Raw genomic sequence first — 17,654 nt, 5'->3', positions numbered from 1 at the left:
TGGATATAAAATGACTTGGGGGCTGTTTTGGTATATGATTAAATGGATAGAATTAGTTGGATATTGATATAAAATGATTGTTGATGTTGTTGATAAGTTGTTGTTCTTGAATTTGGGAGAATAAAGTGTATGAAGATATCGTATACAAAGCGTATACCAGGCTGTTTTGGTGTATATTCTTGGGAGTTGATGCTTTGAGTTTAAAGAGGCTTATATGAGATGGTTCTTGTTGTTGTTAATTTAGCAGAATTGGATTTTTAGGGTTGTCCAGTTTATAAAGGAAATGCTGTCGAAATTCTGTTAGAGATAGAGATAAGTTTAAGGGATTGATTATAAGGATATACATTGGATTGATTTTCGGTAAATTGATATTGTTGATAGATTAGCGTGACCCGAAGATTGACTGTGGTTAGCTGCAAAGCGGCAGAGGTATGTAAGTCAAACGTTTCTTCCTTTGGCATGATTCTTGCTGTTATTCATTCTATATGTACTCCGTATGATTCCATTCTTAGACGAGTAAGGTCTAAATGTGTCTTGTGATGGATTATTGATATTGTACTCCTATTCTGTTACAAAGGGAACGCCCATAAGGTGCCAAGTTTTGTTGTGTATATGTTTTACTAATGATTTCGACGAAATGAGTTTTATACTAAAGGAAACATAAAGTTTGATTTTCAAAACCACTCCGAAAGGGGGTGCGAACTTTTACTACTTCATTTCATTTACGATTTATGTTTACATTCCATAGTATCATCCTTTTGTATTGATATGAACATTTATTCTTTAGGCAGGGCAATAATACGAAATTGAGTAGAATATAATCAGTAAGAATTTCATAACAATTCTACCCTCAAACCTGGAAGTATGTCCTCATGAGTCTAGTGAGATACAAACTTGATAACTTCTTATAAAAGACTAAAGCTAATAACTGGATTGTGATTAATTGATTTGTGACTTATGATATGAATTTAATTGATATTTGTGGATTGAGTTTGTGTTGATATGATGGTGATATTAAGCCGAAAGCGGCTGCCCGAAGGGGCCATCATTATTATGCCGGAAGCGGTTGTCCGAAGGGATTATTGTGATACTGGCTGGAAGCGGCTGTCCAAAGGGACCATCCTGTTAACATGTCGGAAGCAACATGTGTGTTGGATTGCATTATTTACTCAAAGATTGTTTTGAGACTTCGTGTGCACATTTATGTTTCTTCCAGCGAAGGCTGTAAGTATTGAATTAGATTGTGATTTCTTCTCTCCTAAGTTAAATTATGATTATGATTTGTTACCACCTTACATACTCAGTATATTGTCCGTACTGACGTTCTTTTTCCTCAGGACACTGCGTTCATGCCCGCAAGCCCAGATTGTTTGGCAGGTTAAATGTGCAGCTAGGATGCGTGGACGTCAGCTACGATTGGCAAGTTCTACCTCATTCTGGAGCTGTGCTGAGTCATGTATAGATATGTATGATTATGGGTATGTCAGGGGCCCTGTCCTGACTCATAATGTTCAGCTTACTTCTTAGAGACTTCTGCAGATAGTGTCCTGTGGTATGTTTGTCGAGATGTCGACAAAGTTATGTCAGTTCAGTCATTTGTGAATTTTAGAAGAGTAGTACAAATTACAGAGGAGGTTCTAGCAAAACTTTTGTTAAAATTGATTGTGATCAGTATATATATGTGTGCTATGATCAGTAAGATAAACAAGTGTAAACTGAAGAATCAAAGGTTAATAATAGTTGTAAATCAACTGAAAGGAGGATTATAAGATGGGTTCAGAATGAGTTTGAGAGTTAGGTTGAAATTACTCGTGGATATAGAAGTGAGTCGAGGGTTAAGTTAAGTTCTCTCGGGGATTAGAAGTAAGGTTGATGAACTAAGATTAATGTCATTCGAATAATGTGATAAGATTATGAGAAGAGACTTAAGAGGGGAAGCAATGATAAGCAAGGAGTCAATCGAGAGGTTAGTTAGTATAAAAAAAGGAGTAAGCTTAAACGAGTAAAGAATTAAACGAGGAAGAGAAAGAAACATGATTATATGTGTTTGAGGAAAGTGAGTAATCTGTCCCTTATAAAAATCAATATAACTGAAAGTATCAATGAGGTTAAGAGAAGCTGAAGCTTATAGAAGAAAGATAATTATTGAAAAGGACTTTAGGAATTGTGAAGGGTTGAGTGATATTAGTAAGCATTGTAATTGGATACGAGTATTAGTCTTCATTTAACATTCAAGGATGAATGTTTCTAAGAGGGGAAGGATGTTATACCCCAGAAAATTTCACGTTACTAAGGCTGCAGACGGCTTAGTGTGAGCTCAAGGAGGAGCAAATATTACAAGTATAAAGGATGAAATTCAACTGTAGTAGCATGAGGATAGCATGAGTATGATAGTTGGAATTCATACAATATGATTTGGAATGATACGTTAAAAGATATATAGCCCTCGTAACCGTAAGCTGAGGTGGGGCCCACATGATGGGGTTTTTATAAAGGACATGTGGTAAGTTATATGTACAATATATGTGAAGTTAAACATAACTCAAGAAGGACCCTTAAGCCAAATCCAAGTGTAAGCCCTCCAAAAAGATGTTTTTAAGTTATGTTTTCAGGTGATCTGAATTCGGGAGGCCATAACCCCATTATTATTTGGGAATTTGGGAAAACTCCAAATAATCAAGTTGTAGATAATTCAATTATCTTTCCAATCATAGGTCTTGGGCCTTCACACGACATAGGAATAAAAAGTTGTGGACGTTTCAAAACAGAAAGGTCAAGCTGGGCAGTGGGCTTGGCCCAACCCGACTCAAGGTCGGTGGGAACCGACCCAAGACCCATATATAATGGATAAATTCATACAAATTCATTCATTTACACATCAATCAGTCCACAAACTTTTAGAGAGATAGAGAGGAGAGTTAGAGAGATAAAGTGGAGAATCGAGCAAGTTCGAGGTCCCGAATCCCGAGACTCGTGAAGGGTAAAGTATAGAACAAGTTGTTGCCGTCATTTTAAGCTAAAAATTGAACTTGGGGGATGATGGTTTCAAAGTGGATGCTCATATAAGGTATGTTTAAGATGTTAATGATGTTCTTACCGTGATCATTGATAGATTTGACTGTTTAGAATAGAGAAAATAACGTTGAAAGTTCGGTTATAATTTTTGGATATCAAATGACTTGGGGGATGTTTTGGTATGATTAAATGGATAGAATTAGTTTGATATTGATATAAAATGATTGTTGATATTGTTATTGATGTTTTTGATAAGTTGTTGTTCTCGGATTTAGGCGAATAAAGTGTATGAAGATATCATATACAAAACGTATACCGGGCTGTTTTGGTGTATATCCTTGGGAGTTTATGCTTTGAGTTTAAAGAGGCTTATATGAGATGGTTCTTGTTGTTGTTAATTTAGCTGAATTGGATTTTTAGGGTTGTCCAGTTTATAAAGGAAATGTTGTCAAAATTTCATTAGAAATAGAGATAAGTTTAAGGGATTGATTATAAGGATATATATTGGATTGATTGTTGGTAAATTAACATTGTTGATAGACTAGCATGACCCGAAGATGGACTGTGGGTAGCTGGAAAGTGGTAGAGGTATGTAAGGCAAACCTTTCTTAGACGAGTAAGGTCTAAATGTTTCTTGTGATAGATTATTGATATTGTACTCCTATTCTGTTCCAAAGGGAACACCTATAAGGTGAAAACTTTTGTTGTGTATATGGTTTTACTAATGATTTCGAGGAAATGAGTTTTATACTAAAGGAAACATAAAGTTTGATTTTCAAAACCACTCCGAAAGGGGGTGCGAATTTTTACTACTTCATTTCATTTACGATTTCTGTTTACATTCTATAGTATCATCCTTTTGTATTGATATGATCATTTATTCTTTGGGAAGGGCAATAAGATGAAATTGAGTAGAATATAATCAGTAAGAATTTCATAACAATTCTACCCTCAAACCTGGAAGTATGTCCTCCTGAGTCTAGTGAGATACAAACTTGATAACTTCTTATGAAAGACTAAAGCTAATAACTGGATTGTGATGAATTGATTAGTGACTTATGATATGAATTGAAATTGATATTTGTGGATTGAGTTTGTGTTGATATGATGGTGATATTAAGCCAGAAGCGGCTGCCCGAAGGGGCCATCATTATTATGCTGGAAGCGGCTGTTCGAAGGGACTATTGGGATACTAGCCGGAACCGGTTATCCGAAGGGACCATCCTGTTAACATGTCGGAAGCAGCATGTGTGTTAGATTGCATTATTTACTTAAAGATTGTTTTGAGACTTCGTGTGCACATTTATGTTTCTTCCAGCGAAGGCTGCATGTATTGAGTTAGATTGTGATTTCTTCTCTCCGAAGTCAAATTATGATTATGATTTGTTACCACCTCACATACTCAATACAATTTCCGTACTGACGTCCTTTTTCCTGGGGACGCTGCGTTCATGTTACACCCCGTATCTTTGAAGAGCACTTATCAAATTTGAAACATAAGTACGTTGAGTTAGGGTTAAGTAAAACCACTTTGGAATATAAAGAGCAAGCATTATTAAATATATTTAATGAGTGAAGGTTGTATATAAGGTATACTGGAAGGTTTTATAAGGAAATGAGTGGAAGAAATGTAGTATGACTTTGGAGAAAGGATGGGTAATGTTTTGTGTAAACATTTTTGTCCAACTTGGGGGACGAATATCTCTTAGCATATGAAGTGTTTTAAGCTGAAACAAAAGCCTAAAATGAAGTTCGTCGAGTCTAGTTTCCAACGCAACAAAACCGCTCGTCGATTGGACTTTGGAGTACAGAATTATAGACGTTACAAGTTCAGCTAACAGAGCAGAAACGCGTGCTACAGTGAACCCGACCCGAATTTGAACCTTATAAAAAGGGTAAGAACCCCTTTTTTCATCAGATTTTCCTAGAAAATTCTAGATATTGAAGAAAGAGAGAGAGGGGGAAACAGAAAGTGAGCAATTTTTAAGTCGCGGAGTAGTGGTTTAGGTCCAGGTAACGCATGGTGGTGATTCTAGTATTGTTTTGCGGGAGATTTTAGCGTGGATATTGAGGATATTGCTGTATTAACAAGAAAGAAGGTATGAATCTTTCTCTTTTGGTATTATTTAATACTTAATTACGGAGATAAAGTCGTTAAATAATTGTGTAGTAAGTTGGTTAGTTATGGAAGTTGGAAAACAGCGTGTGAGCTGTTTTATGGTACATATCGGTGATGGAAATGATGTTATTGATGTTAGTATTGTTGTTGTTGTTGTTGATTGCTGAATTAAGATTCCGGGCTAGGCATATAAACTGGGGAGATGTTGCCCGAATTTTGGCAGATTCTAAAGGAGTTTGGTTTAAGGACTTGAGACAGGTATATGACGATAAGTCTAACGGTAGTATAATTTCTCTTGAATGTAGATTTTCAAGTTCGGGAGAATAAGCATTAATTCATAAGAGATCAATCAGGTATGTTAAGGTTAAACCTTTCTTTCAAAGGCATGATTCCTATGTTTTGATTCCATACATGACATCCATAATATTTTTACTCCGAGAAGTGTCAGAAGTCTATAGTTTCTTAAAAATCTTACGATGACTCCAATCCTAGAGATTTTCAAGCCTAAGGTTCTAGATGATTTCATGACGTGACTGAGCGTGCTATATAATATATGACCTCAGCTTATGTCTGAGTATGCTATGGCCTCAGCTTATGTCTGAGTATGCTATATAACATATGGCCTCAGTTTATGTTATGGATCATTCAAAGTGAGACATGATAGTGGTGATGATTATAGTAGTGGTGAAGATCCTTATTATCAAAACGAACCCAGCAAATAAACGAACTCCAAAGACTCTATTTCTAGACAGTATAAGAGTATTCGTATCTTTGACCTCTTGAGTCCCGAAGGGGCATCCATAAGTTGTGCAATTTCAAAATGTTGTCTAATTCCCGAATGGGACATTCAAAGGGTTTTCTCTTTCCTATGCATTTTACATTTAAATTTTGGAGTCTCGAAGGAGACAAATGAAAAGGGGAAGAAGTTCCCGTTTTGCATTAAAATTGCTCCGAAGGGAGTCTTTTGATGGTTTTAAAAGATTTTCATGCATTTGCATATTTACATACATGCATGACATCATTTCATGGGGAAGGGAAAAGGGCTAAGGCGTTATATACGCAAACCACCTGATCAGCTGGAATATGATGATTATGATGCCCGAAGGGGCCATTATGCTATTATGCCCGAAGGGGCTGCGAGCATGGTGAAGGCATGCATTATATATATATATATATATATACACGCATACTCATGCTGCATCAAAAGTTCATATGCACGTACATTTTTATCAGAGTTGGTTACGGTACAGGTTGAGTCTGTTACTCTTTTATCATCCGAGTCGAGATATATTGTTTCAGTTCTGCCTTAAATACTAGGTACATTGTTCATACTGACGTCCCTTTTCCTGGGGGCGCTGCGTTTCATGCCACGCAGGTGCATACAGATGAGTAGAAGACATTGGCTATAGGATGTTCCCAGGCTATCAACTGGATTGGTGAGCTCCATCTCAGTTCGGAGTGTTTCCGAGTCAAAGTACTTATGTTATGGTATTTGTATATGTTAGAGACTTTGCAGACTGTGTCCTGTGGATAGTGCGTCGAGGATTCGACAGTGGTATAAAGCGACCATATAGGTCGATGTGTTTTTAAACTTTATTTTCAAGGATTTTATTTGTGACTAAAAGTTCTCTTGAATTAACGATAAGGGAGAAGTCCCTGACTTGACAAAACAGTTTTATTGAAAAGTTTTTCTGTACCTGACGGAAGCGTCATTTCATAGATTAAAGGTTCACAAAAAGTTGTGACTCATGAATGGAATGGTAGTATGGCACTCAGCCGAGTAAGGTCTTGGGTGTCAGTCGCAGCCCTCCGGTTTGGGTCATTACAGTTCATGCCTGCAACCCTAGATTGTTTAGCAGGTTAAGTGTACAGCTAGGATGCGTGGACGTCAGCTAAGCTTGGCAAGTTCTACCTCATTCTGGAGCTGTGCTGAGTCATGTATAGATATGCATGATTATGGGTATGTCAGGGGCCTTGTCCTGACTCATAATGTTCAGTTTACTTCTTAGAGACTTCTGCAGACAGTGTACTGTGTTATGTTTGTCGAGATGTCAACAAAGTGATGTCAGTTGAGTCATTTGTGGATTTTAAAAGAGTATTTATTTTAGATGATTTCAATTGGTTTAAAGTACTTATTTGATTGAAAGTTTTCATAATCGTTATAAAGATAATTATTTCTAATTGGAAAAGTTTTATGTTCTTAAAAGTTTTTGAAATGACATGTTTTGATAGAGCGAATGTTTAAGGGTTCGCTCGACTCTGATGAGAGTCAGGTGCCTGTCATGCCCTACTAGTGTCAGGGTGTGACAGTCTGTATAGAATAAAATTGGAAAAACATTCCTACAATAAGAGTAGCAGAAGTGCCTACAATAAGAGTAGCAAACAAATAAATCAAGAAACATGGTGCTGTAGTAGAAGCTTGTAGTTCCTGCATCTGTTTTTTCTGCTAAGTTCCTATATCATCAAGCTTGCTGAATAGTCATCTGTGTCTCACCAAAGAAGCTAGGCTACTAAGGATGTTCTTCCAATAGAATAAACCAAAAGGTTGATACCGCACATTGGATAGAACTTCCCTAGTAGCTAAGCTCCATGAATGAGACTGCTGAACTGCCATGTACTCTAAAGCTTGGAATCTACATTTTGTTAGCAAACAACAACACCTTTGCCTCAGCTGGAAATTCCTGTAACGGAAACTGAAATAACATATTGTAACAGATTGACTCCTTCCTGCAACATCTTGGAGTTGCTGAAATTTTCCTATTGTATGATGTTTCCATTATAAGACACCTCAAAGCTCTCACCAGGTGCTATGGAAATCAAAAATCAATATGGAAAAATTGTTGCCTTCTCCATGTTGCTGAGTTTCTGCTTCCGCATTTAACTAGTCTCCTTGATGAACTGCAACAGTTTAATAGTTTTCTACTGCTGCAGTGATGAACAAAACTGTGATAGTACTTCAATCAGGTTCCCTGCACTTGTATACTTTGTATCTGAAACTAGTATCAAAGTCTTGTCCATGTTTAAGATCCTTTTGGCATCAAATGGTAACTCCTGAAAATTATTGGCCTGCAAAGTACCTGCAAATTTGAGCACACAGTTAGCTAAACAGTCTGCAAGTGCATTGCCTTCCCTCAGGATATGAGCAACTGCACTTGCCCCTTATTGGTCCAATAGTGTATTCTCCTTATCTCCATTATGATATTCCAAGGGATACTCCATATCTTTCTTATGATGTTTAGCAAATCCAAGGAATCAGCTTCCATAATCACAGGCAAGACCTGATGTATCACACAATATTCAATTCCATCTCCTATTGCAATGGCCTCTGCACAAATATTGGTAGTATCATTCAGGGTTCTAGCCGCAGCATACATTAGAACTCCTCTGTCATTCCTTATAAAAAGTACAGTAGATTTCATCCCTAGATTTCCCCTAGAGGCCCCATCAGTGTTGCACTTGAACCATCCCATAGGTAGATGCCTCCACATGACCTCCTTGCAGAGAATTTTTAGTCTATATCCTTCCAAGAGCTGCACCATTTGAGGCCATACGTAAGGTACTTTTTGCAACCAAGTATACAAGGACTTAATGAGATTATGCATATTCAGATTTATACTATGGATCACCATAGTTCTACCCATTTTTCCTCCATGCATAATGGCATTTCTCCACTTCCAGAGTTGCCAACACACCACAGCTGGTATAGCTTGCATAATAATCCTAAACTTAGCATGACATGCTCTTTCCCACCAGTTCACTATTGTTTGATGAATCTGCACAAAAGGCTCAGTGATTCCTGCTGCTTCTTTATAATATTACCATATGGATCTGGCAAAGAACCAGTTAAGAACAAGTGCTGCAATGTTTCCTCCTGATTGGGATCACCACAGCATCTACACCTAGAAGTAATAGAAATATGCATTTTCTTGAGCACATCATCTACAGGCAACTTAAGTCTCCACGCTCTCCATAGGAAAAAAGAAATTTTGAAAGGAAGCCCCTTAACCCTCATGTACAAAGTGGCTAATTGGACCAATCTTTTTCAAGTTATCATCCCATGCATCAGATGAACCATTATTTGGTTCCCACCATATGAACTGATCCACTTCATCTCTGGCATACAACATCATTTTCCATATCTAAAATCCCCCATTCCATTGAACTCTAGTAGGCTTAAGCTTCTTACAGTACTTGTTCCATATGAAGTTTGACCACATGGAATTAGTAGTTCTGAATCTCCACCGTAACTTAGCATATAGAGCCTTTGAAACATCATACAAAGATCTGAAACCAAGCCCACTTTCTTCTATTGGCATACAGATGTTTTGCCATGACACCCAGTGCCTGCTTCTTTCCTCATCTTTGTTATTCCAGAAAAATCTTGCAAAGATCCTGTGCATTTCATTAATAGTGTACTTAGTAGGCACTATGACTGACAGACGATACACAGGTATACTTTGAAGAACACTACTGATAAGAACAGCTTTCCCTCCATAAGATACATGTCTTCCTTTCCAGCTTTGCAGCTTGTTCTTAACTTTTTTAATGAGATCATTGTAGAACACCTTCTTCCTTCTTGTATGAAATATAGGACACCCCAAATACCTTAAAGGAAACTAATCTCTATTAAATCCTATAATCTACTGAACTTCTTGTTGTATATGCTGAGCTACCTTGTAATAAAAATGGAAAGAACTTTTATCCCTATTGATAAGCTGACCTAATAACTCCTTATACTTCTTCAAAATGGTCGTGATTTTCTCCAAAGAATGTTTCTCAGCAGATGTGAATGTGATGGTATCATCAGCATATGCTAGGTGATTGATCCTTGCACTCCATTTAGGCATACCATATCCAACAAAGCTATCTTCTTCAGCTAAAGAGTTTAAGGCTCTTGAAAGGACCTCAACAGACTGGATGAATAAAGCAGGAGATAAAGGATCCCATTGTTTTACTGCCCTTGTAGAATGAAAAAACCCCTTACCCTTGCCATTTAGTAGTATAGAGTACCAATTGTAAGCCACCAATCTCCAGATCATGTCAATGATTACATCAGCAAAACCCATCCCCCCAAGCACTTTGATAAGATAGGACCAAGTCACCCTGTCATAGGCCTTGGCTATATCTAGTTTAATCACCACTTTAGTTGGGTTCTATCTTTTCCTTATATCTATGACTATCTCTTGAGCTAGAAGAAAATTTTCAATAATGCTCCTTCCTTGTAAAAATCCTACTTGATTTGGATATATTAAAGAGGGGAGGATATCACCTAGCCTATCATGTATCACCCTGGATATCACCTTGTTTATGAAATTACTTAAACTGATTGGCCTAAGATCAGAGAAAGTATTAATCAATTTCTTTTTAGGAAGCAGTACCAGGTTTGTGTGAGTAATAGATTTTGGAAGAGAATTTCCAATGAAGAATGACAATAACATACTATACACATCCATTACAACTATATCCCAACACTTCTGGTAGAAAATGCCTGAGAAACCATCAGGACCACAAGCACTTGATCCACTAACATTGAAGACTGCGGTGCTGAGCTCGGATTTACATCAAAAACTTCGGATCTTAGCTGTATTTACATTGTTATGTACGCATGGCCCTCTCAGCTGCTGAAATAAATGTGATATGGCCTCCTCAATGACAGAAATAAATGTACGAAGACTGCGGTTCTAAGCCGGATAGAAAACTACGGTTCTGATATGGCCCTTCGGCTAGATCGTCTTTCTTTCATTTTTATGTTGAATATGATCCTCGGGGCCGGATATACGATTTGTCCTTGTTGTGACCCTTTCTGGTCGAACAGCTGCCTTTATGGCATTTCCATCCTTTTTATCCCTCATGGCTCGATATTTTCCCTTGTGGCATTTTCGTCCTTTTATAGCCCTCACAGCTCGATATTAATCTTTATAGCACTTTCGTCCTTTATAGCTCTTATGGCTCAATATTTATCTTTGCGACATTTTTGTCCTTTATAGCCCTTGTGGGTCGATATTTATCTTGGTGGAACTTTCGTCCTTTATAGCCCTTATGGATCGATATTGTCACGACCCAACCGGAGGGCCATGATGGGAACCCAGAGCTAACCCACCGGGAACCTCTCATCATACTTTAACAATCATAACTATGTGAGCCACATTGTCTGCTAACAATCTCTACGCATCAATAATACCATTTCCATTGGGCAAAGGCACTTTTATATCAACATCAACAAACATGCCCATATACATATATACAAGCGGACGAGGCTGACAAAATGATATATAAAATATGAGCCGACAAGGCTAAAGGACATCTAACTATACATAACTGTCTACGAGCCTTTAGAAAGAGGGTGTAACATCATACAGACGGGATAGGGCCCCGCCATGCCCACATATACACAAAAGAATAATACCAACAGTTGCAGCTCCGAATCAAGTGGAGCTCCTCTAAGCATTCTCTGAATAAGTGGCCTAAGGATCAAGTCTATCTCCTAGTCTACCTCCGGGCATGAGGCAGCGTCCACAAACAAAAAAACGTCAGTACGGATAATGTACTAAGTATGTAAGGCATAATCAATAACATAATAGAAGCATGAATGGTAACATAAGAAAGAAGAGTCATGGGATAATAGAGCCATTTATACCTCCAGCGATGTTCATCATATTCACTTACCCTTTTTCTAATGGGAACCTTCCATTACATACACTTGCATATAGTAGTATCATACCCGACCATAGAGGTTCGGTGTCTTACATACACGACCATGACAAGGTTCAGTATTATACATATCTGGCCCTACCAAGGCTTGGTGTTATCCGTACCCAACTGCAGTGGTGGGCGCATAATAGATATCATACCCGGCCATAAAAGCTCGGTGTTACTTAATAGCCATAAATATATAGGAGTACATAAGTATCGTCAACTTAGTCGCTTGATAACTGTGCTTTAGTATTGATTCTTGTTTGTTTTAGATAAATCTTTGATTTGCTTTTATTTCCCTAGTGGATATAGTGAGTGATGGTAGACTAGGGTCATGTTGTTGGTCGGGGACGGGGGCTAGGGTTAGAGGGGGTATGTGGGGTCAGGGAGCGTCTAGGTTGAGAGTAGGATCCTGGAACATTGGGACTTTGACGGGGAAGTCCATAGAGCTAGTTAAGATTCTTAAGGAGAGGAAGATTAATATAGCTTACGTCTAAGAGACCAAATGGGTAGGATCTAAAGCTAAGGATGTGAACGAGTATAAGTTATGGTTCTTGGGTAAGTCAGCGTATAGGAATAGGGTAGGCATTTTAGTAGATAGTGAGCTAAGGGACCAGGCCGTAGAGTTTAGGAGGGTTAATGATCGGATGATGACAGTTAAGTTAGTTGTGGAAGGGTTTACCTTGAACATTATAAGTTCTTACGCGCCACAAGCGGGCTTGGACGAGGAGGAGATGAGGCGATTTTGGGAGGATTTGGATGAAGTGGTGGGAGGTATACCGCCCACCGAGAAGTTATTCATAGGAGGAGATTTCAATGGACACATCGGCTCAACCTCGGGGGTTTATGATGATGAGCATGGAGGTTTCGGCTTCGGAATCAGGAATGGAAGAGGAGTCTTACTTCTGGATTTCGCTAAAGCCTTTGGATTGGTAGTAGCCAACTTGCATTTTCCGAAGAGGGAGCAGCACTTGGTAACCTTTCGTAGTTCGACGGCTGCGACGCAGATAGACTTTTTGCTCCTTAGAAAAGAGGATAAAGGTCTTTGTAAAGACTGCAAGGTCATTCCGAGTGAGAACCTTACGACCCGACATAGCCTTTTGGTGATGGATTTGGGGATTACGAGGAAGAAGAGGAAGAGGGTCGCAGATGACCTGCCAAGGATCAGGTGGGGGAGTCTGACTTTGTCGAGTGCCCAGGAGATGGGGGAGAAGTTGATGGCTATGGGGTCTTGGGAGAGTAGGGGGGACGCGAGTAGTATGTGGGATAGGACGGCGAGCTGCATTAGGGAAACAACTATAGATGTCCTGGGAGTCTCGAGAGGTCGTCGTGGTAGGCGACGAGGGGCCTGGTGGTGGAATGGAGAAGTCCAGGGAAACGTGGAAGCAAAGAAAGTGGCGTACGCGAGGTTGGTAGACAGCAAAGATGAGGAAGAGAAGCGGACGAATAGGGAAAGGTATAAGATTGCGAGAAAGGAAGCGAAGTTGGCAGTTTCGGCGGCAAAAACGGCAGCTTTCGAACGTCTATATGCAGAACTAGAGGACAAAGGCGGGGATAAGAAGTTGTTCAGGCTAGCCAAGGTGAGAGAGAGAAAGGCACGGGACCTGGATCTAGTAAAGTGCATCAAGGAAGAGGATGGCAAAGTATTGGTAGAGGAAGCTCTCATTAGACGGAGATGGCAGTCATACTTCCATAAACTCTTGAACGAGGAAGGTGATAGAGACATTGTGTTGGGAGATTTGGAGTACTCTGAGAGGCGTCGCGACTTTGGGTATTTTAGGAGTATAGAGGTGGAGGAGTTTAAGGGTGTTGTTCACAGGATGCGTAGGGGAAGAGCTACCGGTCCTGACGAGATCCCGGGGGAGTTTTGGAAGAGTGCGGGCAAGGCAGGTTTGGAGTGGTTGACTGGATTATTTAATGGTATTTTTAAGACGGCGAAGATGTCTGAGGAATGGAGGTGGAGTATGATGGTCCCTTTGTATAAGAACAAAGGTGATATTCAAAGTTGCAACAACTATAGAGGGATCAAGCTACTAAGCCACACTATGAAGGTATGGGAAAGGGTGGTGGAGATGAGGGTGAGAAGAGGCGTGTCCATTTCAGAGAACTAGTTCGGATTCATGTCGGGGCGCTCGACTACAGAAGCCATCCATCTTGTGAGGAGACTGGTGGAGCAGTATAGGGAGAGGAAGAAGGACCTGCACATGGTTTTCATCGACCTAGAAAAGGCTTACGACAAAGTGCCAAGGGAGGTTTTATGGAGATGCTTGGAGGCCAGAGGTGTACCTGTAGCGTACACTAGGGTGATCAGTGACATGTATGAGGGAGCCAAGACCAGGGTAAGGACAGCGGGAGGAGACTCGGAGCACTTCCCAGTGGATATGGGGTTGCACCAAAGATCAGCTCTTAGCCTATTTTTATTTTCTCTAGTGATGGATTGTCTGACGCGGCGAATTCAAGGTGAGGTGCCATGGTGTATGTTATTTTCGGATGACATAATCTTGATCGACGAGACATGCAGCGGAGTGAACGCGAAGCTGTAGGTTTGGAGACAAACTCTAGAATCTAAAGGGTTCAAGTTTAGTAGGACCAAGACAGAGTACATGCAGTGCAAGTTCAGTGACGTGACACATGAGTCTGGCGTGGAAGTCAGGATTGGTACCCAGTTCATCCCAAAGAAAAGAAGTCTCAAATATCTCGGGTCTATTATACAAGAAAATGGGGATATTGATGATGATGTCTCACATCGTACTGGCACAGGGTGGATGAAATGAAGGCTTGCTTCAGGAGTGCTGTGTGATAAGAAGGTGCCACCAAAACCTAAAGGCAGGTTCTACAAAGTGGTTGTGAGACCGACCTTGTTGTACGGGGAAGAGTGTTGGGCAGTCAAGAGCTCTCACGTCCAAAAGATGAAAGTTGCGGAAATGAGAATATTACGATGGATGTGTTCACACCAGGCGAGATAGGATTAGGAATGAAGATATCCGGGATAAGGTTGGAGTAGCATCAGTGGAGGACAAGATGAGGGAAGCGAGGCTGAGACTGTTTGGGCATGTAAGGGGGAGAGGCACAGATGCCCCAGTGCGGAGGTGTGAGAGGTTAGCTATGGATGGTTTCAGAAGTGGTCGGGGTAGGCCGAAAAAGTATTGGGGAGAGGTTTTGAGACAGGACACAGCGCAGGTTCAGCTTACCGAGGACATGACCTTATATAGGAAGTTTTGGAGGACTCAGATTAGGGTAGAAGGCTAGTAGGTAGTCGTTGTTTCGATCTATAGTCTATTGTCCTTTGTTTCTTGCTACTATATGTGGTTTCTTGTACTTTGATTATGTTATTTATCTGTGGTAGCTACTGCTTCATTTTTTCAGACTGCTTTATTTTGACTTATTCGCTTTTTTTAGTTTCATTTGAATTCTGCTTTGAACTGCTTGTGCTTATCTAACCTTTCTTGTTGTGATTTCTCTTGAGCCGAGGGTATTTCGGAAACAGCCTCCCTGTCTTCCGAGATAGGGGTATGGTCTGCGTACACTTTTCCCTCCCCAGACCCCACATTGTGGGATTTCACTGGGTATGTTATTGTTGTTGTAGTAAGGATTAACTATCATCGGATGGAATCAATGGTACCATGAGAACAACAAGAACTATGAGCTTTTGTGATTTTAGGAATAAAGTCATTATGGAAGACATATTGGAACTCACGTGAAGGTACACAACAATGGGATCATGCCTTAATAAATAAGGGTTAGCCTAACATACCTTTACGTCTTCTTAACTACTTAGTGTTAATCTCCAAAGCTTGAGAAATCTACATTTTAAAGGATTTATATCATGGTTAAGCCTTAAGGACACTCTTAAATTCAAACTAGAATAATTCATGATCTAACGAAAATTGGGCAGCATTTCCCCTATTTAATCCACTTCTACCAAATTCCAAAACAACTCCCAAACACAATGACATTTCAAAACAATACCAAAATCAAGAGGCTTCATTCAAGTTAAGCATTATCCAATCCTCGAAACTCCTTTCCAAGATCATTCATAAAAATAGCTACAACATAACACCATATTTACTTGCATACAATATTTCCTCAACATTATTAGCATCACCCACGTAAAGATTATACTCATAGCATGTTAAGGATTGTAATTCAAATCAACTTATAGCTCACAATATCCTCAAGTTCATTCTTGCACTCCATTCTCACTTTGCTTCCTCCAACTACATGGCATCACAATCAAACAACCTTAACCCTATGTAAAAGATTAAAAATCTTGCCTTAATCAGTTAAGAACAAGTCTTGGATTAGCTTACTCTACTAGAGTGAAGTCTCCAACATCAACACCATATGAAATCTTGAGCTCCACAAATCCTACCAATCTTTTTGGCACATGGGTCTCTGAATATTGGCCTCTTGATCCTTGATTTCACTTTAGATTTAAGTTAATATATTCAGAGGAAGGTTCTAGGGATTTTAACACTTGGGAAAAAAATATGGGAAATGAAATAATGAACTAGGGTGGTCATATATAACAAAAAAAAAAAAAAAAAAAAACTGACCCGACCTGGATATACGGCCAATTATACGGGTCGTATAATTGGACCGTATAATCCCACTAGGGATACACCCCATTTTGGAAATATTCTGTGGGCCATTATACGGACCGTATAAATTATATGGTCCATATAAATGGCCGTACAATCCAAATTTTCTCGAAATTTATTCTGGTCGACTCATTCAACCTCCAATCCTTATGGAACCTTATTAACACTTACATAACACTTTATTAACCATACAAGAGGCCCCATAGCCCCTCCTCAAGACATTACTATATAAATATTAGCTCAATCATTGTGAAAACCTTTCCAAACATGACTTGGATTCCACATTTCCTCAACGAACTTAGTTTCACTTATTCATATGGCTTCAAAATCTTATGGTGCGCACTTTAAAGTTATCAAATCCTACCCTTATTCTCATAAGGACTTCACGTTCACGCTAAGCTCGCGTTAGTCTACTCACAATGCCACAATTTGAAATCTCCGAGGTGTCATATTCTCCCCCATAGGAACATTCGTCCTCAAATATTATGCTCTTGGGGGACTCTAAAAAAATTTCACCAGAGTTTTCCCTGTAATATAGCACTACTATCCTGTCACAGAAACCCAAAATATATCACCTCACCAGGCTACAAAAACAACATCAACAACCATAGCCACACACGACCAAGAAAGCATTACAAACCTGAGGAAAATGGCATCTCTACCTGAGTCTCCTCTGGAGGTGGAAATAAATGTGGGTACCTGAGCTTCATTTCTTCTTCTGCTTCGCAAGTCATTTCCTCTCTTTATTATATCTCCATATGACTTCAACTAAAGCTACATCTTTGGTTCTGAGTCTCCGTACTTGCCTATCTAGAATGGAAATAGGAACTTCTTCATAAGACAATTGTTTGGTGACTTAGACATCATTTACCGGTACAATTCTGGAAGGATCTCCAATGCACTTATGAAGCATCGATACATGGAAAATCGGGTGGACTAACTCCAAATCCAAAGGTAGATCGAATTCATAAGCCATTTGGCCTACCTTACGTACAATCTCATATGGTCCAATATATCGATGACTAAGTTTGCCCTTTTTGGAAAATTTCATGACACCATTCATTGGTGACACCTTCAAGAATACCCAATCTTTCACTTGAATCTCTAAGTTCCTTCGATAACTATCTACATAGGATTTCTGATGACTCTGAGCTGTTAATAATCGACCCTGTATAAGCTTGACCTTTTATATAGCTTGCTGGACCAAGTCTGGCCCTATCAATTTA

Source organism: Lycium barbarum, chromosome 7, assembly GCF_019175385.1.
Source record: "Lycium barbarum isolate Lr01 chromosome 7, ASM1917538v2, whole genome shotgun sequence".
In the NCBI taxonomy this organism is placed as follows: Eukaryota; Viridiplantae; Streptophyta; class Magnoliopsida; order Solanales; family Solanaceae; genus Lycium; species Lycium barbarum.
This window is presented reverse-complemented; position numbering follows the sequence as displayed.